We start from the raw sequence: 27,011 nt of genomic DNA, 5'->3' as shown, positions 1-27,011 counted from the left end.
GGTAGAAACTTTGGGGCACTCTTTGAGGTCCTTTGTGTTGGTTGAATAGATGAATCTGAGATTGTGTGATGCATATCGTATAATCATACCCACGGATACTTGAGGTGACATTGGAGTATCTAGGTGACATTAGGGTTTTGGTTGATGTGTGTCTTAAGGTGTTATTCTAGTACGAACTCTAGGGCTGTTTGTGACACTTATAGGAATAGCCCAACGGAATGATTGGAAAGAATAACTTTGAGGTGGTTTCGTACCCTACCATAATCTCTTCGTTCGTTATCCGCTATTAGTGACTTTGGAGTGACTCTTTGTTGCATGTTGAGGGAAAGTTATGTGATCCAATTATGTTATTATTGTTGAGAGGACTTACACTAGTGAAAGTATGAACCCTAGGCCTTATTTCCTATCATTGCAATACCGTTTACACTCACTTTTATCATTCGTTACCTTGCTGTTTTTATTATTTCAGATTACAAATACCTTTATCTACTATCCATATTGCACTTGTATCACCATCTCTTCGCCGAACTAGTGCACCTATACAATCTACCATTGTATTGGGTGTGTTGGGGACACAAGAGACTCTTTGTTATTTGGTTACAGGGTTGCTTGAGAGAGACCATCTTCATCCTACGCCTCCTACGGATTGATAAATTTTAGGTCATCCACTTGAGGGAAATTTGCTACTATCCTACAAACCTCTGCACTTGGAGGCTCAACAATGTCTACAAGAAGAAGGTTGTGTAGTAGACATCAGCTATCTTGAGCACATTATGGGATACTAGAAGATCATCATGAGAGCTTGAGAGCTTTTCATGACTTTTTCTCCAATTTCCCATAATTGCTAGATAGCAACTCAAGTTGAGCCCGTAGCTCAACATTCTCCTTCAAAATGGATGCTTCACAAGTAATAGAGTTAGTAGCACAAGCATCATCATTAACAAAAAGAGGAGAGGACAACTTGGAAAGCTCTTTTAAGTAAAAAGCTTCAAGTTGAGCATGAGACTCGGTGAGTTTGATGAGCTCACCCTTAATGACCCTTGAGCCATTTTCGAGGTGCTCAAAATCCTCAAGGAGTCTAGCATGAGCAACTTCAAGCTTAGCATTTTTAGCTTCAAAATCATTGGCCACCACAAGAGCTCTATCACGAGATTCCCTCACTCTAGATAATTCTAGAGCAAAAGTCTCCTCAAGAGATTCCTTGGTGGTTTGTTCAAGTTCAAGAGTGTATCCAATAGCAGCACGGTGCTTCTTAAGAATTTTCAATAATTTTTCTTCCTCTTTCTATGAAAGGTTAGCACTAATAATAACAGGATATATCTTCTTTTCATCAAGATAAGCATATTTAAGAGTATCAGGCAAAGGTTTAAGCTCAAACACGGGATCACCCTTGGGTGGAGGTGGATCCCCTAAGATTTCAACAGGCAAGTTGTGTTTCAGAATAAGTCCCTGTTTAAAGAACACTTTATCTATTTCCCTTTTTTCATTCATAAACATATCATTTTCATGGTCTAGCAAATATCGTTCTAAAGGATCACTAGGAGGTACGGCAATTGAAGCAAGACCAATGATTTCATTTTTACTAGGTAATTCCTCTTCACGGTGTTGTCTACGAAATTTATAAAAGTTGAACTCATGAGACATATCACCTAAACCAATAGTAACAACATCCGTTTTGCAGTCTATCCTAGCGTTAACAGTGTTTAAGAAGGGTCTACCAAATATAATGGGACAAAAGCTATCTTGTGGGGAACCAAGAACAAGAAAATCAGCAGGATATTTAGTTTTCCCACACAAGACTTCAACATCTCTAACAATCCCAATTGGTGAAATAGTATCTCTATTGACAAGTTTAATTGTGACATCAATATCTTCTAACTCAGCAGGTGCAATATCGTGCATAATTTCGTTGTATAAGTCAATAGGTATTGCACTAGCACTGGCACCCATATCACACAAGCCATGATAACAATGATCTCCTATTTTAACGGAAATAACAGGCATGCCTACCACAGGTCTATGTTTATCTTTAGCACAAGGTTTAGCAATTCTAGCAGTTTCATCACAGAAATAAATAACATGCCCATCAATATTATCAGCCAAGAGATCCTTAACAATAGCAATATTAGGTTCAACTTTAACTTGCTCAGGAGGTGTATAGGTTCTAATATTGCTTTTACGAACCACAGTTGAAGCTTTAGCATGATCTTTTATCCTAACAGGAAAAGGTGGTTTCTCAACATAAGCAGTAGGAACAATAGGATCATTATAAGTGATAGTCTTTTCTTCGACTTTAATAGGTGCAGCTACTTTTACTTCTATGGGAGGATGATATTTAAACCACTTCTCCTTAATGAGATCAACATGAGTAGCAAAAGATTCACAGAAAGAAGCTACTATCTCAGAGTCAAGTCCATATTTAGTGCTAAATTTACGAAAAACATCGGTATCCATAAAAGATTTAACACAATCAAACTTCAGTGTCATACCTGACTCCTTACCTTCGTCGAGATCCCAATCTTCAGAGTTGCGTTTAATTCTTTCCAATAAATCTCATTTGAATTCAATAGTCTTCATCATAAAAGAGCCAGCACAAGAAGTATCGAGCATGGTGCGATTGTTATCAGAAAGCCGAGCATAAAATTTTTGGATAATCATTTCTCTTGAGAGTTCATGATTGGGGCATGAATATAACATTGATTTAAGCCTCCCCCAAGCTTGAGAGATGCTTTCTCCTTCGCGAGGCCAAAAATTATATATGTAATTGCGATCACAATGAACAAGATGCATAGGATAAAACTTCTGATGAAATTCCAATTTCAATCGTTTGTAGTTCCATAATCCCATATCATCACATAGCCTATACCATGTCAATGCATCTACCTCCAAAGATAAAGGGAAGACCTTCTTCTTCATAACATCATCGGGCATACCTGCAAGCTTAAATAATCCACAAACTTCATCCACATATATTAGGTGCTCATCAGGATGTAATGTTCCATCTCCTGAAAAGGGATTAGCTAGCAGTTTTTCTATCATACCAAAAGGATTTCAATGTAGACATTTTCATTTTCAGTAGGTTCAGTAGGTTCAGTAGGTTGAGGATCAAGTCTTTTCTCTAATAGTCAGGGCGAAGATACCCCAAACAAGCCCCTTAGAGGATTACTTTCCATAGTAACAAGTGACAGTAAATTTCAGCACACTGTATAAATTTTTTCTTACCAAATTCCACCTACCAAAGACGCTTCACTTCCCGGCAACGGCGCCAGAAAAGAGTCTTGATGACCCACAAGTATAGGGGATCTATCGTAGTCCTTTTGATAAGTAAGAGTGTCGAACCCAACGAGGAGCAGAAGGAAATGATAAGCGGTTTTCAGCAAGGTATTCTCTGCAAGCACTAAAATTGTAGGTAATAGATAGTTTTGTGATAAGATAATTTGTAACGAGCAACAAGTAACAAAAGTAAATAAAGTGCAGCAACTCATGAAGCTATGTACCTAGGGTAGGGTCATGGACCTGTCCTAACTGCCCCACCCAAGGACATCTCTAGAAGAAATCACCTTTCAATCGACTTGGAGGTGTTCCACTCGACAGAATCGAAGACACTCGACCAAGAAGCAATCACTCGACCAAGATCCAACCACTCGATGGCCAGGAGACCTAAAGTCACTCCGCACGCTAACGGTCGGTCATTAAGTAGCTTTTATGGTCATCATAGCACTTTATTACTAGCGTTACCAGTAACGCCCTGCCTTAATGAACATTGAACCCTTTGTAACGTGGGCTGGCCGGGGTCCTGGCGCACTCTATATAAGCCACCCCCCTCCTCCGAGACAAGGGTTCGGACCTCTGTAATTCACACTCACCTAATCCAGTCGACCGCCTCCGGGCTCCGAGACGTAGGGCTATTACTTCCTCCGAGAAGGGCCTGAACTCGTAAACCTTGCGTTCTTATAACTTCTCCACAGTGTAGGATCGAAAGTATGTCTAGAGGGGGGTGATTAGACTACTTGACCAAATAAAAACTTAACCTTTTCCCAATTTTAGTTCTTGGCAGATTTTAGCTATTGTAGGACAAGTCAAGCAATCATCACACAATTCAAGCAAGCATGCAAAGAGTATATTGGCAGCGGAAAGTAAAGCATGCAACTTGCAAGAATGTAAAGGGAAGGGTTTGGAGAATTCAAACGCAATTGGAGACACGGATGTTTTTCCCGTGGTTCGGATAGGTGGTGCTATCCTACATCCACGTTGATGGAGACTTCAACCCACGAAGGGTAACAGTTGCGCGAGTCCACGGAGGGCTCCACCCACAAAGGGTAACGGTTGCGCGAGTCCACGGAGGGCTCCACCCACAAAGGGTAACGGTTACGCGAGTCCACGAAGGGCTCCACCCACGAAGGGTCCACAAAGAAGCAACCACCCACAAAGGGTCCACGAAGAAGAAACCACCCACAAAGGGTCCACGAAGAAGCAACCTTGTCTATCCCACCATGGCCATCGCCCACGAAGGACTTGCCTCACTAGCAGTAGATCTTCACGAAGTAGGCAATCTCCTTGCCCTTACAAACTCCTTGGTTCAACTCCACAATCTTGTCGAAGGCTCCCAAGTAACACCTAGCCAATCTAGGAGACACCACTCTCCAAGAAGTAACAAATGGTGTGTAGGTAATGAACTCCTTGCTCTTGTGCTTCAAATGATAGTCTCCCCAACACTCAACTCTCTCTCATAGGATTTGGATTTTGTGGAAAGAAGATTTGAGTGGAAAGCAACTTGGGGAAGGCTAGAGATCAAGATTCATATGGTAGGAATGGAATATCTTGGTCTCAACACATGAGTAGGTGGTTCTCTCTTAGAACATATGAGTTGGAATTGTGTATGTGTTTTGATGGCTCTCTCCACGAATGAAGAGGAGGTGGAGGGGTATATATAGCCTCCACACAAAATCCAACCGTTACACACAGTTTTCCAATCTCGGTGGGACCGAATCAACAAACTCGGTCGGACCGAAAATGTAAATCTAGTGACCGTTAGAGATTTTCGGTGGGACTGACATGCAACTCGGTGGGACCGATATGGTTAGGGTTTGGGCATAACGTAGTCTCGGTGAGACCGATTACACAAACTCGGTGAGACCGAATTTGGTAATTAGCTAACCAGAGAGTTGGTCAGGCAAACTCGGTGGGACCGATTTGCTCTTTCCGTGAGACCGAAAAGTTACGAAAGGGAAACAGAGAGTTTGCAATCCCATCTCGGTGAAACTGAGATCCCTATCGGTAGAACTGAATTGCTAGGGTTTGGCAGTGGCTTATGACAAGTGAAACTCAGTGGTGCCGGATAGAAAGAATCGGTATGACCGATTTTGGCTTAGGGTTTAGGTCATATGTGGATATGGGAAAGTAGTTGAGGGTTTTGGAGCATATCACTAAGCACATGAAGCAAGAGGCTCATTAAGCAACACCTCATCCCTCCTTGATAGTATTGGCTTTTCCTAAAGACTCAATGTGATCTTGGATCACTAAAATATAAAATGAAGAGTCTTGAGCTTTTGAGTTTGAGCCAATCCTATGTCCTTAGCATTTTGAGGGTTCCACTTTCACATCCATGCCATGCCAATCATTGAGCTTTCCTGAAATAGTCATCTTGGAATAGCATTAGCTCAATGAGCTATATGTTGTTATAAATTACCAAAACCACCTAGGGATAGTTGCACTTTCACACAGCTAAGATCTTGCCTCTCCATACTTACCCCCCTACACCACTGTCAGACTTAGAACCACGACAGTTGGCGCCCACCGTGGGGTAGGTGTTTTAGCGTTTGTTGGAGGAGTTACGACCTTTTCCGACCCGAATCATCATGGTTTTCGGCGGAGTTTTGGTGGAGGGCCGCGAGATCCATCTCGGCGCGCTCACGTTCATCGTCGACGACTCTGCTTGGCTCCAGGAGGCTCCACTCAACGTGGAAGCAATCCCTGCTCGCGGCGCAACGCACTTTAGCGCGTGCATCCACGGCGTTCTCCTGCGGCAACCGTCGACACCCTACCGGTCGGCTCCTGTGTTGTCCTCCCTCCCCGTTTCCCGTCGGCACAAGCGCTCCGGTCGGTCGAGACTTCAGCGGTGGGTGAGACACGCGGTGGCACGTCAGTCGGCCACCCCTCAAGTCGCGGCAATCGAGCCCAACGAATCCCTCTACGGCCTGTTCGACCTGTCGACTGGCTCCGCAGAGACCGCATCCGAGTGCGACAGCAGCGATCCGGCGGCGGAGGTTCTGATGGTCGATGGACCGCCCAGTCCTCCCGGTTTTCCCCGCACCGATGAAGGCGCGGGTGGAGGCGACCCGTCGCGTCTCCATGAGGAGTATCTTCCCGAGCCTCTCACGTCGCTGTAGAGAGAAGAACTTCGCCGCCGGAACATGGATGCACTACACACTCCTATCATTGGAGAAACCCCCGAGGCTCGCGCCTTGGAGGACGCGCGCCTGGCAAACTTGGCCGAGCGCACTCGACTGGAGAACCTCCAGCGAGCACTCGACGAGCGTGCGCGACAACGGGTTCCCGAATCCAATCGACGTCAGCTCTTCCCGCCCCCGTAGGTATATCGAACTCTGATTCAGAATTTAGCAGCTACAGCCCGCATAGCAGAGCCGATTCAGCCTTCCCAGTCGGAGGCCGGCAGAGGCTTGCTGTAGATCAGAGCGTTACTCCAGGCTGCAGGAGATCAGAATTCCGTTGTTTCTCAGTCGTGGAACAGGATTCACAGCAGATCCGTTGCCGCGGACACAGTCTAGTCGGCTCACAGCCCGAGATCGCCCCCGAGGCGTGAGGGATGTGGAGACCGGCGTGACCAGTATGGGAACCATGAGCAGTATGATCCCCGAGTCGATCGTGACGGTCGACGTCGAGTGCCCACGCCTCCCCCGAGGAGCGGGTCGTATATGCCCCGCCAGCAGGATGACAGGCGCCCTCATAGTGGTGGGCGAAGGATTCCAGTCGACCCCAGAGGGCCAGGCTTTGACGCGAGATCCATTCTCGTCCAAGGTTTGGTCGACAGGAACAGGGCTCACCGAGAAGGTCACAATAGAGATGCACCTACCAGCAGCAGAGTACATGTTTCGGGGCCAGAGTGCATTAGTAGAGCCATCAGGGCTGCTGTGATTCCTCCCAACTTCAGGTTGGCGACTGGAGTCAGTAAGTTCACTGGTGAGTCCAAGCCCGATACTTGGCTTGAGGACTACCGAGTGGCCGTCCAGATTGGCGGCGGCAATGATGAAGTGGCCATGAAGCACCTGCCTCTCATGTTGGAGGGCTCGGCCAGAGCGTGGCTGAACCAGTTAGCACCTAGCAGCATTTACACTTGGGAAGATCTCTCCCGAGTGTTCGTCACCATGTTTGAAGGCACATGCAAGCGACCGGCAGGGCTGACAGAACTGCGGTCTTGCGTGCAGAAGCCGAATGAAACTTTGAGGGATTACATCCAGAGGTGGATCATGTTACATCACTCGGTGGAGAATGTGCCTGACCACCAAGCAGTTTGTGCCTTCAAGGCGTCAAGTACAGAGAACTGAATTTGAAATTCGGTCGAACCGGAGATATGTCTCTGAATCGGATGATGGAGATTGCCACCAAGTACGCTAATGGTGAAGATGAGGATCGACTCAGGAGTGGCAAGCTCAAGTCAGTCGCCCAAGAAACCGGAGGAAATTCCAATCAGAAATAGAAGCGGAAAGCCGAGCCAGCGGCTCCCGGGGAAGCCTTGGCTTTGACCCAAGGAAAGTTTAAAGGGAAACCTAAAGGACCTTGGAACCCCAAAAAGGTTAAAGACCAGGACGGAAATGATGTGTTGGACTTACCATGTCTCGTCCACACAAAGAAAGATGAAGAGGGTAATTTCACTTACCCGAAACATACCACTCGATAGTGTCGACTCTTGATCCAGCAGTTCCAGGGCAAGTGGCCCAAAGGTAAGGAAAAGGAGTCGGACAAGGTCGAGGACAAAGAAGACAGTGACGACGGATATCCTCAGGTCAATTCCACTTTGATGATTTTTGCCGATCTTGAAAGCAAAAGTCGACTGAAAGTTATTAACCGAGAGGTGAATATGGTCGCTCCGGTGACACCTAGTTACCTGAAATGGTCTCAGACTGCCATAACATTCGACCAGTCTGACCACCCAACGCACATTGCCACCCCTGGGAGGCAAGCTTTGGTGGTCGACCCAGTTGTTGAAGGCACTCGACTGACCAAAGTCCTAATGGATGGTGGTAGTGGTTTGAACATATTGTATGCTGAGACGTTGAAAGGGATGGGCATTCCGATGTCCAGACTCAGTGCCAGCAACATGAGTTTCTATGGGGTCATTCCTGGGAAGAAGGCTGAATCGCTCGGCCAGATTGCTCTCGATGTGGTTTTCGGTGATTCCAAGAATTACCGCAAAGAGAAGTTGACATTTGAAGTTGTAGAGTTCCAGAGTGCCTACCATGCTATTTTGGGCAGGCCGGCTTATGCACGCTTCATGGCCCGACCATGTTATGTATATCTCAAATTGAAGATGCCTGGCCCCAAAGGTGTGATCACTATTACGGGCAATCGGAAGAAAGCGGAAGGATGTTTTCAGAAAGGTTCGAAGATCGCCGATGCTCAGATGGCAGTGGTGGAATTGCAGGAGTACCAGAAGACTGCAAACCCGAGTGATTTGTTGCGAGCCAAGAAGCCCGCTACAGAGTCAGCTTTTCAGTTGACTGGCGATACAAAGACAGCTCACATCCACCCGACCGACCCTAGTGCTGCTCCAACTCATATCTCGACAACACTCGACTCCAAATAGGAAGAAGCGCTCATCCAGTTCCTCCGTGAGAACTGGGACATTTTCGCATGGAAGCCCTCTGACACGCCGGGTGTTCCCAGGGAGCTGGCTGAGCACCGCCTAAGAGTAAAATAAAACCTGTCAAGGAACATCTCCGACGGTCCGCCATCCAGAAGAGAAAGGCCATTGGCGAAGGGGTAGCTCGGCTCTTAGCGGCGGAATTCATCCGAGAAATCTACCACTCCGAGTGGCTCGCCAATGTTTTCATGGTCCCCAAGAAGGACAAGTTACTTCGCATGTGCATTGACTTTAAACATATCAATCGGGCCTGCCCAAAAGATCATTTCCCTCTCCCCCGCATCGACCAGATAGTCGACTCGACTGCGGGATGTGAGCGACTGTCTTTTTTAGACGCTTATTCCGGGTACCATCAGATCCGTCTGTATGGGCCTGACGAGATCAAAACAGCTTTCATCACTCCTTTCGGGTGCTTCTGTTATGTTACCATGCCATTCGGCCTCAAGAATGCCGGAGCCACATTCATGAGGATGATTCAGAAGTGTTTGCTCACCCAAATCAGTTGGAATGTGGACGCGTACATGGATGATATTGTGGTCAAGTCACGGAAGGGTTCCGACCTGCTGACTGACCTTGCTGAAACCTTTGCCAACCTCAGAAGGTTTGATATCAAGCTTAATCCATCAAAATGCACATTCAGGGTTCCTCGCGGAAAGTTACTCGGTTTTCTCGTTTCCTAACGGGGAATCGACGCCAATCCAGAAAAAGTCGATACTATACTCCGAATGAAAGGTCCTGTGCGAGTGCACAATGTTCAGAAGCTTACTGGTTGCTTGGCCGCCCTAAGTCGATTCATATCTAGTCTCGGTGAAAAGGCATTGCCTCTTTACCAATTGATGAAGAAGTCTGACAAGTTCGAGTGGACTCCTGAAGCTGACGCAGCGTTCGCAGAGCTCAAAGCTCTGCTCTCCACCCAGCCGGTGCTTGTTGCCCCAATCAGCAAGGAGCCTTTGCTGCTTTACATTGCAGCCACAGGACAAGTCGTCAGTAAGGTACTTACGGTCGAGCGGGAAGAAGAAGGGAAAACCTTCAAAGTTCAGCGCCCAGTGTATTATATTTCTGAAGTCTTGACCCCATCGAAGCAAAGATATCCTCATTATCAGAAGCTCGTATATGGGATTTATATGACCACAAAGAAAGTTGCCCAGTACTTCTCTGATCATTCCATTACAGTCGTCAGCGATGCTCCCTTGTCAGAGATCTTGCATAACAGGGACGCAACTGGTCGAGTGGCAAAATGGGCGATTGAACTCCTTCCTCTAGATATCAAGTTTGAGGCAAAGAAAGCAATCAAGTCCCAAGCAATCGCGGATTTCGTCGCCGAGTGGATTGAACAGCAATTGCCGACTCAGGTTCACTCGGAGCATTGGACCATGTTCTTCGATGGTTCCAAGATGCTAAATGGTTCCGGCGCCGGAGTAGTGTTGGTCTCCCCCAGAGGAGATAAACTCAGATATGTTCTTTAAATCCACTTTGATTCCTCTAACAATGAGGCAGAATACGAAGCACTTTTATATGGGTTGCGCATGGCCATTTCACTCGGCGTCCGTCGCCTCATGGTCTATGGCGACTCAGATTTGGTGGTTAATCAAGTGATGAAGGAATGGGACGTCAGAAGTCCAGCCATGACTAGTTATTGCAATGCAGTGAGAAAGCTGGAGAAGAAATTAGAGGGGTTAGAGCTTCATCACATACCCCGACTGAAAAATCAAGCAGCTGATGATCTGGCAAAAATAGGTTCCAAAAGAGAAGCCATTCCCAGCAATGTGTTTTTGGAAACACATCCACACACCATCGATCCAGGAGGATCCCTTCACTGAAGAGGCCCCGCAGCCAAAAAGCGCCACAGATCCGACTGAAGTTGAAGTTCCAGCTGTGGTCAACCTGATCATGGAGGTCTTGGTTATCGCTCCCGTCTGGACAGAACCGTACATCGCGTACATCCTAAGGAAAGAACTCCCAGAAGACGAAGAAGAGGCTCGACAGATCGTCCGTCGATCCAAGGCCTTTACAGTCATAAAGGGACAGTTATATAGAGAAAGCGCGACTAGGGTCGCCAGAAGTGTATTACACCAGAAGAAGGACAGATGATCCTTAACGATATCCACTCAGGGACCTGTGGTCATCATGCGTCCTCTCGGACCATTGTGGCTAAAGCATACCGAGCGGGGTTCTACTGGCCAAGAGCCAATGAGATGGAAAAAGAGATAGTCGACAAATGTGAAGGATGTCAGTATTACTCCAATATGCCACACAAGCCCGCAGCAGCCCTAAAAACCATTCCACTCGTCTGGCCCTTTGCTGTTTGGGGGCTGGACATGGTTGGACCATTGAGAACAGGCAAGAGCGGCTTCACTCATGTGCTAGTAGCAGTCGACAAGTTCACCAAATGGATTGAAGCCAAGCCTATCAAGAATCTCGATGCTTGCACCGCTATCAGTTTCATCAGAGAGTTGATATTCAGATATGGGGTTCCGCACAGCATCATCACGGACAATGGGTCAAACTTCGATTCTGACAAATTCAGGGCCTTTTGCGCCTCTCAGGGCACTCGGGTCGACTATGCTTCGGTCGCTCACCCCCAATCGAATGGGCAAGCAGAAAGGGCAAACGGCCTAATTCTCAAAGGACTGAAGCCTCAATTGATGAGCGATCTCAAGCACGCAACAGGTGCATGGGTCGACGAGCTTCCATCAGTCCTTTGGGGATTGAGGACAACCCCGAATCGATCGACCGGAAGAACCCCATTCTTTCTGGTCTACGGAGCCGAGGCAGTCTTGCCGAGTGACCTGCTTCACAACGCTCCCCGAGTCAAGCTCTACTCTGAAGATGAAGCAGAACAAGCCCGACAGGACGCAGTCGACCTCCTAGAAGAAGAAAGAGAAATGGCCTTGATTCGATCGACCATCTATCAGCAAGACTTGCGTCGATTCCATGCCAGAAACGTGAAGAGCCGAGCCTTCCAAGAAGGAGACTTAGTCCTCCGAGTGGATCAGCAGAAACCACACAAGCTCGCTCCTACTTGGGAAGGCCCCTTCATAGTCACCAGAGTCCTCCACAATGGAGCATACCACCTCTACAATGTCGATCGCCAGATTGATGAGCCACAAGCCTGGAATGCGGAGCTACTCCGCCCCTTTTATACTTAAATTCTCACTCGTATGAGATGTAATAAGAAAAACTCATGTAGTTTATTTATCAAAGACAAGAGCGTTATAATTTTTCCAGTGATTATTATTGTTTTTGTTTGCATAAGAAATCCCCCAGTGGGTGGCTTAGCTACGGATCCATTTCGCCTAAGTTTGTAAAAACAGTTTCCTACCGAGTGGCGAGCCAGCCTCCCACTCGGGGGCTTAGCTGCGAATCTGTTTCGCCTAAGTATTTAAAAAAATCCTACCGAGTGGAGAGCAACCCTCCCACTCGGGGGCTTAGCTGTAGTCTAGTACTCGCCTAAGTTCTCTCACTTGGAGACTTAGCTGCAGTCCGGCACTCGCCTAAGTTTGAAAAAATCCTACCGAGTGGAGAGCAATCCTCCCACTCGGGGGCTTAGCTACAGTCCAGTACTCGCCTAAGTTCTCTCACTTGGAGACTTAGCCGCAGTCCGGCACTCGCCTAAGTTTGAAAAAATCCTACCGAGTGGAGAGCAACCCTCCCACTCGGGGGCTTAGCTGCATTCCAGTACTCGCCTAAGTTCTCTCACTTGGAGACTTAGCTGCAGTCCGGCACTCGCCTAAGTTTGAAAAAATCCTACCGAGTGGAGAGCAATCCTCCCACTCGGGGGCTTAGCTGCAGTCCAGTACTCGCCTAAGTTCTCTCACTTGGAGACTTAGCTGCAGTCCGACACTCGCCTAAGTTTGAAAAAATCCTACCGAGTGGAGAGCAATCCTCCCACTCGGGGGCTTAGCTGCAGTCCAATACTCGCCTAAGTTCTCTCACTTGGAGACTTAGCTGCAGTCCGGCACTCGCCTAAGTTTGAAAAAATCCTACCGAGTGGAGAGCAATCCTCCCACTCGGGGGCTTAGCTGCAGTCCAGTACTCGCCCAAGTTCTCTCACTTAGAGACTTAGCTGCAGTCCGGCACTCGCCTAAGTTTGAAAAAATGCTACCGAGTGGAGAGCAATCCTCCCACTCGGGGGCTTAGCTGCAGTCCAGTACTCGCCTAAGTTCTCTCACTTGGAGACCTAGCTGCAGTCCGGCACTCGCCTAAGTTTGAAAAAATCCTACCGAGCGGAGAGCAATCCTCCCACTCGGGGGCTTAGCTGCAGTCCAGTACTCGCCTAAGTTCTCTCACTTGGAGACTTAGCTGCAGTCCGGCACTCGCCTAAGTTTGAAAAAATCCTACCGAGTGGAGAGCAATCCTCCCACTCGGGGGCTTAGCTGCAGTCCAGTACTCGCCTAAGTACGAAACACATCTCAATCCTCAAGGACGACGAGGGGCAGGTCGACTGCCACCTTCTCCTGGGGAGCTTCGCCACAAATACAATGCGCGATTCATCCCGCTCTACAGCAACGAAGTGCGGGTCGACTGCCACCTTCTCCTGGAGAGCTTTGCCACAAATACAGTGTGGTGTGGGTCGACCGCCGCCTTCCCCTGGAGAGCTTCGCCACAAATACAGTGTGGTGTGGGTCGACCGCCGCCTTCCCCTGGAGAGCTTCACCACAAATACGATGCGCACTCCATCGCCGACCCGCAAGGACGACAAGACATGGGTCGACTGCTTCCCTCTCCTTCGGAGCTGCGCTGCGAATACAAAAGTTGTTTCAAATGGAGAATGGGTTCACTCAGCAGGAGATTCATAAAGATATCCAACGGTAAACCAAGTTCAGATAAATTCTAAAGGTCCCGGATCACAAATCGAAGTACTTGGGTATGCAGCCCAAAAAAGTTTAAACGGTTACAAAAACCACTCGGCATTCCGAGGCAAATTTAAGGTGGGACATAAGAGTTTGTTTACTCCGCGGGAGGAGGGCTAGCAGGCTCGACGAATTCATCCAGGTCAACGCCGTCGGCTATCCGAGTGGCTGCAGCAATGAAAGTCTCCATAAAGGTTCGGAAGTCATGCTTCTGGGTGTTGGCAACCTTGATTGCTACCAGTTTGTCTTGTCGCACCTCCTTGCAGTGGACACGAACCAAAGACAGAGCCATGTCAGCGCCACACCGAGCAGCAGACTTCTTCCACTCCTGCACTCGGTCTGGGATTTCATTTAGTCGAGTCATCAGGGACTCAAGATCATTTTGGAGCACAGCCTCTGGCCAAAGTGCCGGGTCAATCCGTGACATGGCGACCTTCAGTCGAGCCAAGTAGTCCACGGCACTGTCGATGCGAGATTCCAGACGGAGCAGATTCATGGCAGTTTCATCTTTCACGGGAGAGTTGATTGGATCCAAACCTGGTTCGGTCCGCCCAGTCTCCTCTTCAAAGTTCTGGCAAAACTCTGCATTCACAATCCAAGGATAAGTCAATTTTCATACACTGAATCGACACAAAAAAAAAATCAGTCGGAACAGAATGTGCACCTTCAAGCTTGACGAACAACTTCTTGGCAAGACTTCTCAGATAGCTCTCCAGATCATACCTCCTGCGAGCAATGCCTTCCATTTTCTCGCCCTGGACGAGATTCGACTTCTTCCAGCGCGAGCACTCCTTGTTGGAGTCATTCAGAGCGGTCTTCAGCCTGGTATTCTCTTCTTCCAACTGGCCGACCGAAGCCAGCTTCTGGTCGGCCAGAGCGGTCCTGTCGTCAGCCTCCTTACGAGCAGCAGCCAAATCCTGATCCTTCTTCGCCAGAGCTTCTCTTAGTTTTTCTGCAAAGAAATGACGATTGATTCAGAAATAGCAGAAGGGTACTCGAGCCTAAAACTGACCAGTCGACAAACTCGTCTTACCAGTGGCGCCGTCTCTGACCTTTTGCAGCTCCGTCCTGGCCAGCTCCAAGTCAAGGTTCAGTTGAATCTGCTGCTTCTCCAAGTCATCAAAGCGAGCTCCAAGATCACAAGATTTCTAAAATCAAAGGGGAGAAGTTATTTTACAGCGAAAAACAACAAAGGCAATAAATACTAAGACTACGGTCGACTGCCCGCAGTCCGCCATAGTCTCGGGGACTACCCCAGTGGGTGCACTTTGCGTGCCCCCACCGGTTCTGATCCCACTCGACCGGCCCGCCGAAGTCGAGTCCAAAAAAGAAAGGGCAGAAAGAGAGAAAGTAGAACTCAGACTACCGTCGACCGCCAGCAGTCCATCGTAGTCTCGGGGCTACACCCAGTGGGTGCACTTTGTGTGCCCCCACCGGTTCTGATCCCACTCAACCAGACCGAGTGGAAGAGACAAACTATTTATACATTCGACAAAATACAAAGACTACAGTCGACTGCCAGTAGTCCACCGTAGTCTCGGGGACTACACCCACTGGGTGCACTCAGCGTGCCCCCACTAGTCCAAAAAATTCAATCGAGACACCCACTGGGTGTATAGATGAAAAGATTTTCGGAAAGATTCTTCAGATAGCATATCCTAACAGAACAAGCAGCGACCAACTAACCTGAACGTTGCTCTGGAGAGCTGAGCTGGCATCATAGGCGGCTTGGCTGGCGTCCCGCACCGTCTTCATCTTCTCCATCATAATGCCCGCCTGGCGTATGGCTTCCCTAGCAGCATTCACCTCGTCCTCTGGGACATGATGGGTCGCAAAAAGTGAAGGCTGGTCGACAGGGGCTCGAGCAGTCGACGAAGAAGGCAAGGCACTCGACAGTGGCTCAGCGAAGGTAACAGAACCCCGATTGACGTCGCCAGTGTCCTGAACGACTGGATCCGCCCTCGGCGTCGACTGTAGCGCCTCACTTACAGGAGCTCGCCTATTCTTCCTCCTCAAAGGCCTCTCGGACTCTTCATCATCATCAGGGAGGTCAATAATGTTGGAAGCTGTGCAAAGTTCAATTGCCAAAATCACGTCACCCAATGATGCACATTGCAGTTGAATTGACCGAATAAAGATAGTATGGCAGAAATCATACCCGGATTAGAAGTGACCGCATCCTCCATCACCTCATCATCATCCCTGTAAGCTGAGGTCCCGGAAGTGGCAGCGCTGACAATTCCAAAGTTCGTCCAGTTAAAACAAGAAAAACAAACAGCGCGGAGCGTCGAGTGAATACAAAGAGAGACACTCACACGAAGGCGACGGGGATATCAATCTTGATCTTCGGCAACGCCTTCCGAGTCCTCGGCTCTGCAACTTTGGGGTGCTTTGGCGCCTTCTCAGTCGGGGTTGGTGAAGAGATCCAAGAACGCTTCGAAGACTGACCAGCCTGAGTAGTTGCCTTGTCGCGGGCACTCGGCCGTTCTTGGTCGAGCTTGGATCGCCTCTCCCTGTGAGGGGGCGACTCGACTTCTTCTCCATCACTTGAGTCGTCGCTTCCTCCATCCCCTTCACCATCAGAAGTCCACTCGCCACTGTCGCCGCCACTCGCCTCGCCTTCCAGTACTTGCTCTTGCTCCCCGTTGGGCATTGAATACATTTCAATGATGGCCTAAAAGAAAGCAGGGAGAACAAAGTCGGTCGACGCAATATAGGCAGCTGCGCGAGTGAATTCAGATTACAAGCAAAAACTCAGAATCAGACCTGCTCGGGTGCATGAGACTGGTCGAATGGGGGAACTCTCCTGGCTCCCCTGGGATTGTCCTTGTTCCCGGTAATGCCCGACAGCCACTTCTCCAACGTGTCGTCGTCGACCTCCTCCGGGTGGATCCGAGTGGAGTCTTCAAGACCTGAATACATCCACATCGTATGGTCTCGAGCTTGAAGAGGCTGGATGCGCCGCTGAAGGAAGACCTCCAAGAGATCCATACCAGTGACCCCGTCACGAATAAGCTGGACCACTCGATCGACCAACAGCTTCACGTGCGCCTTCTCCTCCGGGAGCACCTTCAAAGGGGAGGGTTTCTCCACTTGGTCCATGGTAAAGGGAGGGAGGCCAGTCGATTGCCCTGGCGTCGACTGGTCTTTACAGTAAAACCAGGTCGACTGCCATCCGCGAACCGAGTCAGGAAGAATCATGGCCGGAAAGGAGCTTTTCCCTCTCATCTGGATGCCAAGACCCCCACACATCTGGATCACTTGGGTCCTCTCATCACTCGGATTAGCCTTTTTCACTGTCTACGAGCGACAAGTGAAAATATGCTTGAAAAGACCTCAGTGAGGCCGGCAACCCAGGAAATTCTCACACAAAGAAATGAAAGCGGCGAGATAAACGATTGAGTTGGGGGTAAAATGGTGGAGTTGTGCCCCAAAGAAGTTCAGAAACCCTCGAAAGAAAGGGTGAGGAGGCAAGGAAAATCCACGGTCGACGTGGGTGGCAAGAAGAACACGCTCACCCTCCCGAGGTTGCGGCTCAGATTCCTTCCCCGGATGCCGCGCCGAGTCATAGGGGATCAACCCCCCTTCGGCCAGGTCGTCGAGGTCTTCTTGGGTGATCCTCGAGTGGATCCAGTCGCCCTGGATCCAGCCCTTCGGCAGGCCGGTCCGCGAGGAAGATCCGCCCCGGCTGGTCGCCTTCCCCTTCGACCTCGTCGTCGCCTTCTTTGCCCGCTCCAGAGCCGCCGTCTTCTCCTTCCCCATTGTCGCCGGCGAGACGCGTACGGAGCGGTGATGCTGGGGAGAGAGCAAGCGCAGCGGAGGGGCGTGAAGAGGATAAGAGGAAATGGGAACGCACTGTTCAGGAGACTCCGGTCCAATGCCTTATATGAGGCCGCTTCCGAGTGGTTGACGGGTAGGCCCAGGTGGCTCTGTCAAATCCCGTAACGATCGCGCGCGCGGTACGTGGCGAAAAAGGCGGCGCGGGGATCGAGGCGTCTCCGCTCTATCCCATCCGATTACTGCGGCCTCCCCCGTCCCGCGCGCTTCCCAAAATTCGGATCCCACGAAATTCGCGGGTAGCAAACAACTTGTCAGACCAAAGATCTCCTCCGCACCGTCACTCGGAGCCTTACAAGTAAAGAAACTCACTCGACGAAGAATTAAGAATGGATCAAGGCGACTGAAAAGGAAGTTGCTGTCATCACTCAAGTCCGTTGATCCGAAACAAGATATGCTCACGACATGAAAAACGGGTCGGAGAAGTTCTCAACTCCTTCCCCACTCAAACCTCGATCCATTCGGGGGCTAATGATGAAGCTATGTACCTAGGGTAGGGTCATGGACCTGTCCTAACTGCACCACCCAAGGACATCTCTAGAAGAAATCACCTTTCAATCGACTTGGAGGTGTTCCACTCGACGCACTCGAAGACACTCGACCAAGAAGCAATCACTCGACCAAGATCCAACCACTCGACGGCCAGGAGACCTAAAGTCACTCCGCACGCTAACGGTCGGTCATTAAGTAGCTTTTATGGTCATCATAGCACTTTATTACTAGTGTTACCAGTAACGCCCTACCTTAATGAACATTGAACCCTTTGTAACGTGGGCTGGCCGGGGTCCTGGCGCACTCTATATAAGCCACCCCCCTCCTCCGAGACAAGGGTTCGGACCTCTGTAATTCACACTCACCTAATCTAGTCGACCGCCTCCGGGCTCCGAGACGTAGGGCTATTACTTCCTCCGAGAAGGGCCTGAACTCGTAAACCTTGCGTTCTTACAACTTCTCCACAACTAAGATCTTGCCTCTCCATACTTACCCCCCTACACTACTGTCAGACTTAGAACCACGACAGCAAGGTGGCCCAATCCTTTTTGTAGTAAAGGACAAGCCTGGACAAACTCTTATATGAAGGAAAGCGCTCCCGAGGACACATGGGAATTATCGCCAGGCTAGTTTTCATCACGTTCATATGATTCGCGTTCGGTACTTTGATAATCTGATATGTGGGTGGACCGATGCTTGGGTACTGTCCTTACTTGGACAAGCATCCCACTTATGATTAACCTCTATTGCAAGCATCCGCAACTACAACAAAAGTATTAAAGTAAACCTAACCATAGCATGAAATATATGGATCCAAATCAGCCCCTTACGAAGCAACGCATAAACTAGGGTTTAAGCTTCTGTCACTCTAGCAACCCATCATCTACTTATTACTTCCCAATGCCTTCCTCTAGGCCCAAATAATGGTGAAGTGTCATGTAGTCGACGTTCACATAACACCACTAGAGGAGAGATAACATACATCTCATCAAAATATCGAACGAATACCAAATTCACATGACTACTAATAGCAAGACTTCTCCCATGTCCTCAGGAACAAACGTAATTACTCACAAAGCATATTCATGTTCATAATCAGAGGGGTATTAATGTGCATATAGGATTTGAACATATGATCTTCCACCAAGTAAACCAACTAGCATCAACTACAAGGAGTAATCAACACTACTAGCAACCCACAGGTACCAATCCCAGACTTAGAGACAAGAATTGGATACAAGAGATGAAGTAGGGTTTGAGAGGAGATGGTGTTGGTGAAGATGTTGATGGAGATTGACCCCCTCCCGATGAGAGGAGCGTTGGTGATGACGATGGCGGTGATTTCTCCCTCCCGGAGGGAAGTTTCCCCGGCAGAACAGCTCCGCCGGAGCAGATTGGTTCCGCCAAGGTTCCGCCTCGTGGCGGCGGAGTCTCGTCCCGAAAGCTTGCTTATGATTTTTTTCCTCAACGAAAGACTCCATATAGCAGAAGATGGGCATCGGAGGGCCACCAGGGGGCCCACGAGGCAGGGGGCGCGCCCCTCACCCTCGTGGCTAGGGTGTGGGTCCCTCTGGAACTTCTTGCGCTCGGTATTTTTTATATATTCTGAAAATAGCTTCCATGAAGTTTCAGGACTTTTGGAGCTGTGCAGAATAGGTCTCTAATATTTGCTCCTTTTCCAGCCCAGAATCCCAGCTGCCGGCATTCTCCCTCTTTATGTAAACCTTGTAAAATAAGAGAGAATAGGCATAAGTATTGTGACATAATGTGTAATAACAACCCATAATGCAATAAATATCGATATAAAAGCATGATGCAAAATGGACGTATCATGGGGCACCCACCGGTCCGGCACACTCCTCAACCAGGACGCCTACCGGGTATGAGGCTGCCGCAGCCACCTGCCACCAATCCATCTTTAGAGTTGTACTGTTGCATCTACCTCGCTCGGTCTAGCTGTCGTCGACGCCACCACGACGCCAGACCGCGTCACCCTCCTACGCGAGTCCATCTCCTCGCATCGGACGCCGAGTCACCACAGGGCCATGCCGCCGAGACCCGCCGCCATCAATGAGTGAGATGACGCACCGCTTCACCAAAGAATTCGTCCTCTGGTCCCTCGAACACGTGTGTACCTCCAAGAATGACGCCCCCAAGGGAGGAACGACACCAGAGCACCGCCGTCATGCGATCATCCGATTTAGGGTCTCCCCCGAAGGTAGCAGAGAGTGGCCTTGAACTTCTCCATGGTGATGCCTTCAAGAAGGGAACAATGCATATAGCGGCGCCGCCACCGCCCCTGGCAGTAGCCGAAAGCAAGTTTTCACCCAGATCTGTTTGAAGGAATCCAACTCCCGTGCACGGCCGCCGCCACCATCAGGCTGAGCACACGCCACCACAGGCACCTCCACGATGCCCAGAGGCCGCGAGACTCACCGCCACCACGCCTGACAGGCAGCCACGGCCAGGCCCGAGCACCACCCAGATCCAATCTAGGGTCAAGAGCCCTAGGTCGCAGCCGCTGTCTAGGCGGCACCACCAGATGGGGACAGGCCCTCCAACCTGCCGCAAAGCGAGCCGCCGTCGGAGCTTCGAAGCGCCGCGCCACCAAGCCCACCGGGAGTGACTAAGCCGCCGCGAGGAAGAAGGGAAGCCGCGCCAGGGGAGAAGCCCCGCCGCCGCCTGCACTGCCTGGGCAAGCGGTGGCTCTCGGCGGCGGCGAGGGGGAAAAGGGAGGGTGGAGGGAGGCCGGAAGCGGGGGCGGCTAGGGTTCCGCCGTGTCGCCTCGGAGAGAGACGCGGGGGATTTAAAATTGCTTATATGTTGAAACTTAGTAAGAGCGGCCGATAAAAATCAACTATTTTGTGTTTACGATCTGTAGAAAAAATTGCTTAAAATTATATCTCTGAAGCTGGTTGCAACTTAACAGCTTTAGATGCTAAAATCATAAGTTTCAACTTTAAAGCTTAAAACTAATTATATCCTCGTGCGGGGTTGAACTACTGCGCGAATGGCAAGGCAAAACGAGCAGGTTGCGGGACTGACAGGTGCGTGCCCTTGCGAATTTCTGCATGGCTTTGGTGTTGGCGTGTGCTTTCTCATGGTAGCTTCACTCTAGTGTCTTGGGATGGCACCAAGGCAGCAGCAATGCGAGAGGTAGAGGTCGCGGGCTCGGAACTACCGGTTGCCTACGCTATAAAAGGTACTGTCTCGTTCTCTCCTAGAGAAAGCACAGCCCATGCCCTCCGAGCGACCACGCTGCCACCACTGGCACCGGTGAGCGAGGACGCCATCCAACTCCTGCTGCCGGTGGTCACTAGTTGATTCCGCTGCCAGGATCCATCTCTCTCCCCACATCCCCATCCTCTCTGTGATGTTTCTCTGCAAATACTAATTGCTGAACCATTTACATTTCTCTCAGATCTTCGTTTTAGTGCACTTGTTGCTTCTTGATATACTCCTGTGTTTGATGGAGTGCTGCTTGCTACTCCGTGGGCATGCCCACGGGCAGCGGCTGCCCTCCGGCGACGGGCATGGCCGAACAGCCCTTCGGCCTGAAAAAAACTGGCAGGGAACCGTTACCCCGCCCCATCACCCCCGATTGCCATCACTACTCTGCTCCCAAACCCCTCTTCTGCTTTCTCCTCCCACCCTTAAACCACAGCCGGCCCGTCGTCGCAGTAGTGCCTCGCCCTGTCGTCTCTCCGGTACTTCGTCCATGGCAACAAAGCATCACGTATCGGCCGTGATCTTTGATCTGGACGACACCCTCCTGGACACTGGTACACACATCCGTTTAATCTCCTTCCGGAAGAGAACACTGGAGTAATTTCCAAAATGGAGCTTGTAAACTGTGGTGTGTGCGTGTGTGTTGATGCAGAGAGTGTAACAAGGGGCGTCTTGAACGATTTCCTGGCGACATATGGGAAGTCAGCAGACGCGGAGAAGGAGGAGGGGAGGCTGGGGCAGAGTCACAGCGAGTACGCGGCTGGGATCATCGCAGATTACGGGCTGCCGCTCACTCTCGAAGAATACTCAGAGGCAATATTCCCCTTGAATCTCAAAAGGTTCGCGTCACTTTGGCACGCTGATCAAATCTGCAATGTCATGTTCATCCCAACTCGTTTTTTTTTGTTTGCTCGTATGTTCCTCACAACTAACCCAGAGGCTTAAACCACTTGGCTTGGTTCTACTGTTGTCCAGCTGGCAGAAGGCAAAACCACTTCCAGGGGTCAGAAGACTTCTCAAGCATCTTCACAAGAATGGAGTACCGCTGGCACTTGCTTCCAACTCCGAGATGAGAATTATCGGTCAAAAAATTCTGAAACTAGAAGGTTTGTGATGTAGGAGTAGATACTCTTTCTAAAGAAGAGGATGACCAGTGGAGTTGATATCGGGTTTGGTTCCCCATGCGCGCACACCCAAAAACTATGGGGGTTCGGCATTGTACTTAGCCTACCAATGACCAGTCGTCGAAATTCAAACGTGAGCCAAATGTCCGAATGGTGTGAAAGTGAACATGTGCATCGATTTGATACAAAGACTAGAGAACAATAGAGCACTCCATAAACTTATAAATGTTCCAATGGTACACAAAGTTGAAGCACAAGGCACATACAATGAGGCAAAACATCAAACACCATGTTGAAGTAAAATCAAATCAAAATGTTGTGTTGAAGCAAAAAAACCTCATCTTGACCGAAGCTTTTTTTATCATAGCAATATGGAGTACCATGTGCATTAGATAAGTTGGCACGACCAAAGAAAAAAAAATCTTCAATATATATTAAATATAGATTTTTTGGAAGAAGCTATGAGTTTTTTTTTACGAGGAAACGTTAGTGGGGAGTCATGTTGTATATATTTTCATAAAAGAAGGGAGAAAATCCTTTTTTTTTCTCCTTAGATGTTCATGCCAGTGATTACCAAGCCGAAAATTACTCCCATTTTCCAATTAAATACTTTATCTTGCATTCTAGCATGTTTATTCATGTTTCTCTAGATTTTCGGCACCCCTTAGGGAGCTAGAGCAGGGACATGAGCTCTTTCTTTTTTGCAAACTCGGAGGTGTGAATGACATGAGGGAGAAAGTGATAGGGTAGGATACACAACAAGAGATGGTGAGCTATAGTTTCTTTGAACACATTAAATACACGGATGCTCACATATGGAGAGATATAGTGCATGATGGACCAAGAGAGGAAAATGTCATTGGTACAAAACAAGCGCTCATTCGAAAAAATATACTTGTGAAGGTTTCCTCCTCTCATCTAACAACGTCATCATTCTCATCTGCCTCCAATCATCATCTAGGAGTGGGGATGTGGAGGGGAACCCGGCTCTTTGTTCAATGTGCAGTTCCATTTCGTGTTTGTCTTGGTTCTCATGTCGTAGCGACGATTTTGAGGTGGTGGCAGCATCATGTCGATGGAATAAGTCCCTGCATCCATCCTCCTCCAGGCCCCGACCATGTTCGCCCATCATTGCTGATGGCCCTATGAGGGGCTGGTCCCATCAATTTGAGCAACCAGATCTATTGGGCAGCCTGTTAGGAGTTCGTTTTCGCCATGTGCTTCTCCTCTAGATGGTGGCGGCAATTTGAATATTATTATTCTAGTGACTTTCTCTTGCCATCGATATTCTGTTGGTTTGCGGAGGCGTGCCAGAAGGGTTTGCAAATCTAGTTGGGGATGTCAATGGTCACTTGGTGTGCAAGGTGGTTGGTTCAGCGCAATCACCAAGCTCTTCAAGAGTGGTGGCCCCAAGCCTAAGCACTGACAAGGTTGGGGCATGATCCCAACAGAATTTTGATCTATATTAGCTTTATTCCGTCGGTAGGGGCAAGCAATCCGTAGGGGCTGTTTTTCTTGCGGTTGTCAAAAACCATGAGGCGCGTGGAATTTTGTGGGTGATGAGTTTTTTTCAGAATAAATTGTCTTGGAAGGGGACTCTATTGTGACTCAAGTAATCATCGGTAGTCCCGAAAGACATAGTTTATAGACATAAAAGAATATTCAAGCAATAATTTAGTGCAAGTTTTTGTATGTGATGATCATCTAATGAAAATCCCTTATTTTGCAGAACTGCAAGACTGTTTTTCCGTGGTTCTTGGTGTTGATCAGGTTCCTCATGGAAAACCTTGCCCTGACATGTATGAACGTTTTTTCAGAACTTACAATAGAAAGATTGGAGTATCATTTTCTCACACTACTTTAAAATCCTAAGGCCCGTTTGATTAGAAAGATATCTGCAGGATTAGAATTCTTATAGTTACATTTTGTATGTATTATTAGTACGATTGAATGTTATAGAATCCTTTTCCAAATATTTGTGTGCACTAATATTCACAGAAGATTTCATTCACTTAAAAGAATCATCTTTTTTGTGGTCCAATCAAACAGTTTTTGGTGTAAATAAAATTGTTTAAGATTAGAATAGGCATGACATCGTAATCCTGTGTTTGTTCTTTCTAATCCACCGTTATTTTGGAGGAGCGCATTGAAGCTTCCACTAAATTAACAACCGAAATCATACACAAGTACTGAAGAACTCACGCTTGACATATCTAGAGCAAATCTACCTTTTGTGTTCTAGGATATAACATCAGCAGTTTACTTGTAGTATTGCTTTATGTATTACTTCACATTATTGTTATTATTATTTGGCATCAATTTGGCCGACAACCTGATGATCAACTCAATATTGTTTTATTTAAAAACACAGTACAAACACATTCAATATTATTGATCGTATAATATCTTATATCTCTTTGTTTCTAGATATCTGGAAGCTGCAAACAGACTCGGTGTAAATCCATCATCATGCTTGGTCATAGAAGATTCTCTGTAAGTTTGTTGTTCCATACACACACAAAAAGAGAAGACAAAATAAAATATAGAATGAATGAATAATAATACAACAGAACAAAACATAGATATTAGATATTACTGAGAGACATTTCTCTAACAAGAAGCCCCTGGGAACATGTGGTCCTTCACTAAGGAACAGAACAAAGTTTAGCATACACAACAACAAACAGTTTTGTCATTGTACATGAAGTGATTATGTAAACTTAGAAAATTTCAAGTTGCTTTCATTTGAATGGAACACATTGTACTTGCCTATCTTCTACGGCATATGCATTCTCCTATAACGGAAAATGGGGCTAAATCCTTATAACTGTTCTCAAATTCAGAAATAGAACGGCAAGCATTCGTGCATTAAAAAGGACATCTTCGGCATTCAGTTTAATTTCTGCTTCCAGAAAAATGTTTACTTTCTATTTTGTTGGCAATTTTTATTAGTGTTGGAGTCCGGGGTGCCAAGGCTTCTGGGGCAAAGGTAGTCGCTGTTCCGTCACTCCAAACTGAAAGGCAACATTACTCAATTGCCGATCGTGTCCTCTGTTCACTGCTGGACTTCCATCCTGAACTATGGGGTCTTCCTCCATTTGACGATCGTAACTTTCTCGATTTCTCCATTAACAGTTATTTCATTTTATACTTTTTTATTTAAGTTTGATATGTGGTACTTATGTTGCAGGCATTCAAGGTGCATTGCCCATGGATCCATTGTACTCAAATGCTCACATAGGAAATGTGATCTCAAACAATATTCATATGATAGTAGCAGGTCCGAGACCTTCCTCCCACTTTAATACAGAGATTATTTTCATTCACAATCCATTTTCACCGCTAGCTTCATAGCGAAGTGGCCTTTGAAACTAATCTCACTTTGATACGTTTTGATAAAAAAAAATCCAGATTATTTTGCTACCACGCGACAATACACTAGTTACCATCTTGTATGTAATGCATTCTCATGTTGTCTCATAAAGGTAACTATTACTAGACGATCTATTAAGCATGTTACGATCATGGTAGTAATTGTTACCATCCGGAGTACATAGGCACCATGCATTGTGGTACCCAATACTCCATCATGATAAGAGTCGCAAGTTAGTCATCTTTCTTTCTGAAATGCTGATAAGTGCTCATTGTTGTTAGTTGCTGATCACTGCAAACAGGTGAACATACCTACGACTCTGTTCCTGGCCAATTATCGGGAATTGTTTTTGGTCGGGCCAAGTTAGAACCACATGGAGTATCTAAGGTGGTTGTCAGCATTGGGTGGGACATTTCGCCCCCGGCTGTTGGAAGAGTGATGGTCTGTACTTTTATTTAATTTTCGATTACCTTTATGTATGAGCATTGTTAAGGTATAAATTTAAAGGGCTGTTTTTGTATGGGAGGTCAGTTGTGTGTAGGTTAGCATGATATTTTGTTGAGTGATTTGCTTTCATGCTTTGGAATTGTGTCCTTTCTTTTCCGTTCTTAAAACTTGTGTTTTTTTTTCAGCACATATGTTTTCTTGATCCCTGCTGCAATGCCAAATCAGGGGAGCCACTTGAGCTACTGTTAGTTGGTTACATCCGGGAGCTCCAAAGCACGGTAATTTAGCCATTTACAATTTGTCTATTTGCTACTCCCTACGACCCAAGTACTGTATAGTCTATATGGACCCTACATGGCATGCAATGCAGAGCATATTAAGCTACAGCTCACCACGGGCTAAATTTTTCTACAGAAGTCAACATATGGTAGTCGCTAACTTAAACATTTGTTGCAGGGAAGTACTACATCTCAAGCACTAAGCATTACTGAGGAAGACCAAAGCATCGCGAGGGATGCACTGGACCTCCCAGCTTTCTCAGAACTACAGGAGCTAACGCTCTTCAGTGCGCCTGGGAAGGAACCATTTGAATGATTTGCCCCATTCATTCTTAACGCAGTGGGCGGTGTAATGTGTTTACTGGATGTGATTAGATAAATCCAAAATGTACACGATCAGCTGCGAGTTAGAAGCTACATCTCTAAGTCTTCTAAAAACACGGAGTTGCTATAGCTATGCAATAAAAAGATGTAAAAAAGTTTGTATATTTAATTATT

The 27,011-nt window shown here is 47.8% G+C and overlaps 1 pseudogene; it reads left to right on the top strand.

The window, feature by feature from the left end:
* Nucleotides 1–21,703: 21,703 nt before the first annotated feature.
* LOC125544784 (bifunctional riboflavin kinase/FMN phosphatase-like) lies at nt 21,704–26,870 on the top strand (annotated as a pseudogene).
* Nucleotides 26,871–27,011: the final 141 nt, after the last annotated feature.

Source organism: Triticum urartu, chromosome 3A (assembly GCF_056163025.1).
Source record: "Triticum urartu cultivar PI428250 chromosome 3A, HENAU_Tu73, whole genome shotgun sequence".
Classification (NCBI taxonomy): Eukaryota; Viridiplantae; Streptophyta; class Magnoliopsida; order Poales; family Poaceae; genus Triticum; species Triticum urartu.
Note: the sequence above shows the minus strand (reverse complement) of the source record. Positions and strands in the feature narration are given on the sequence as shown.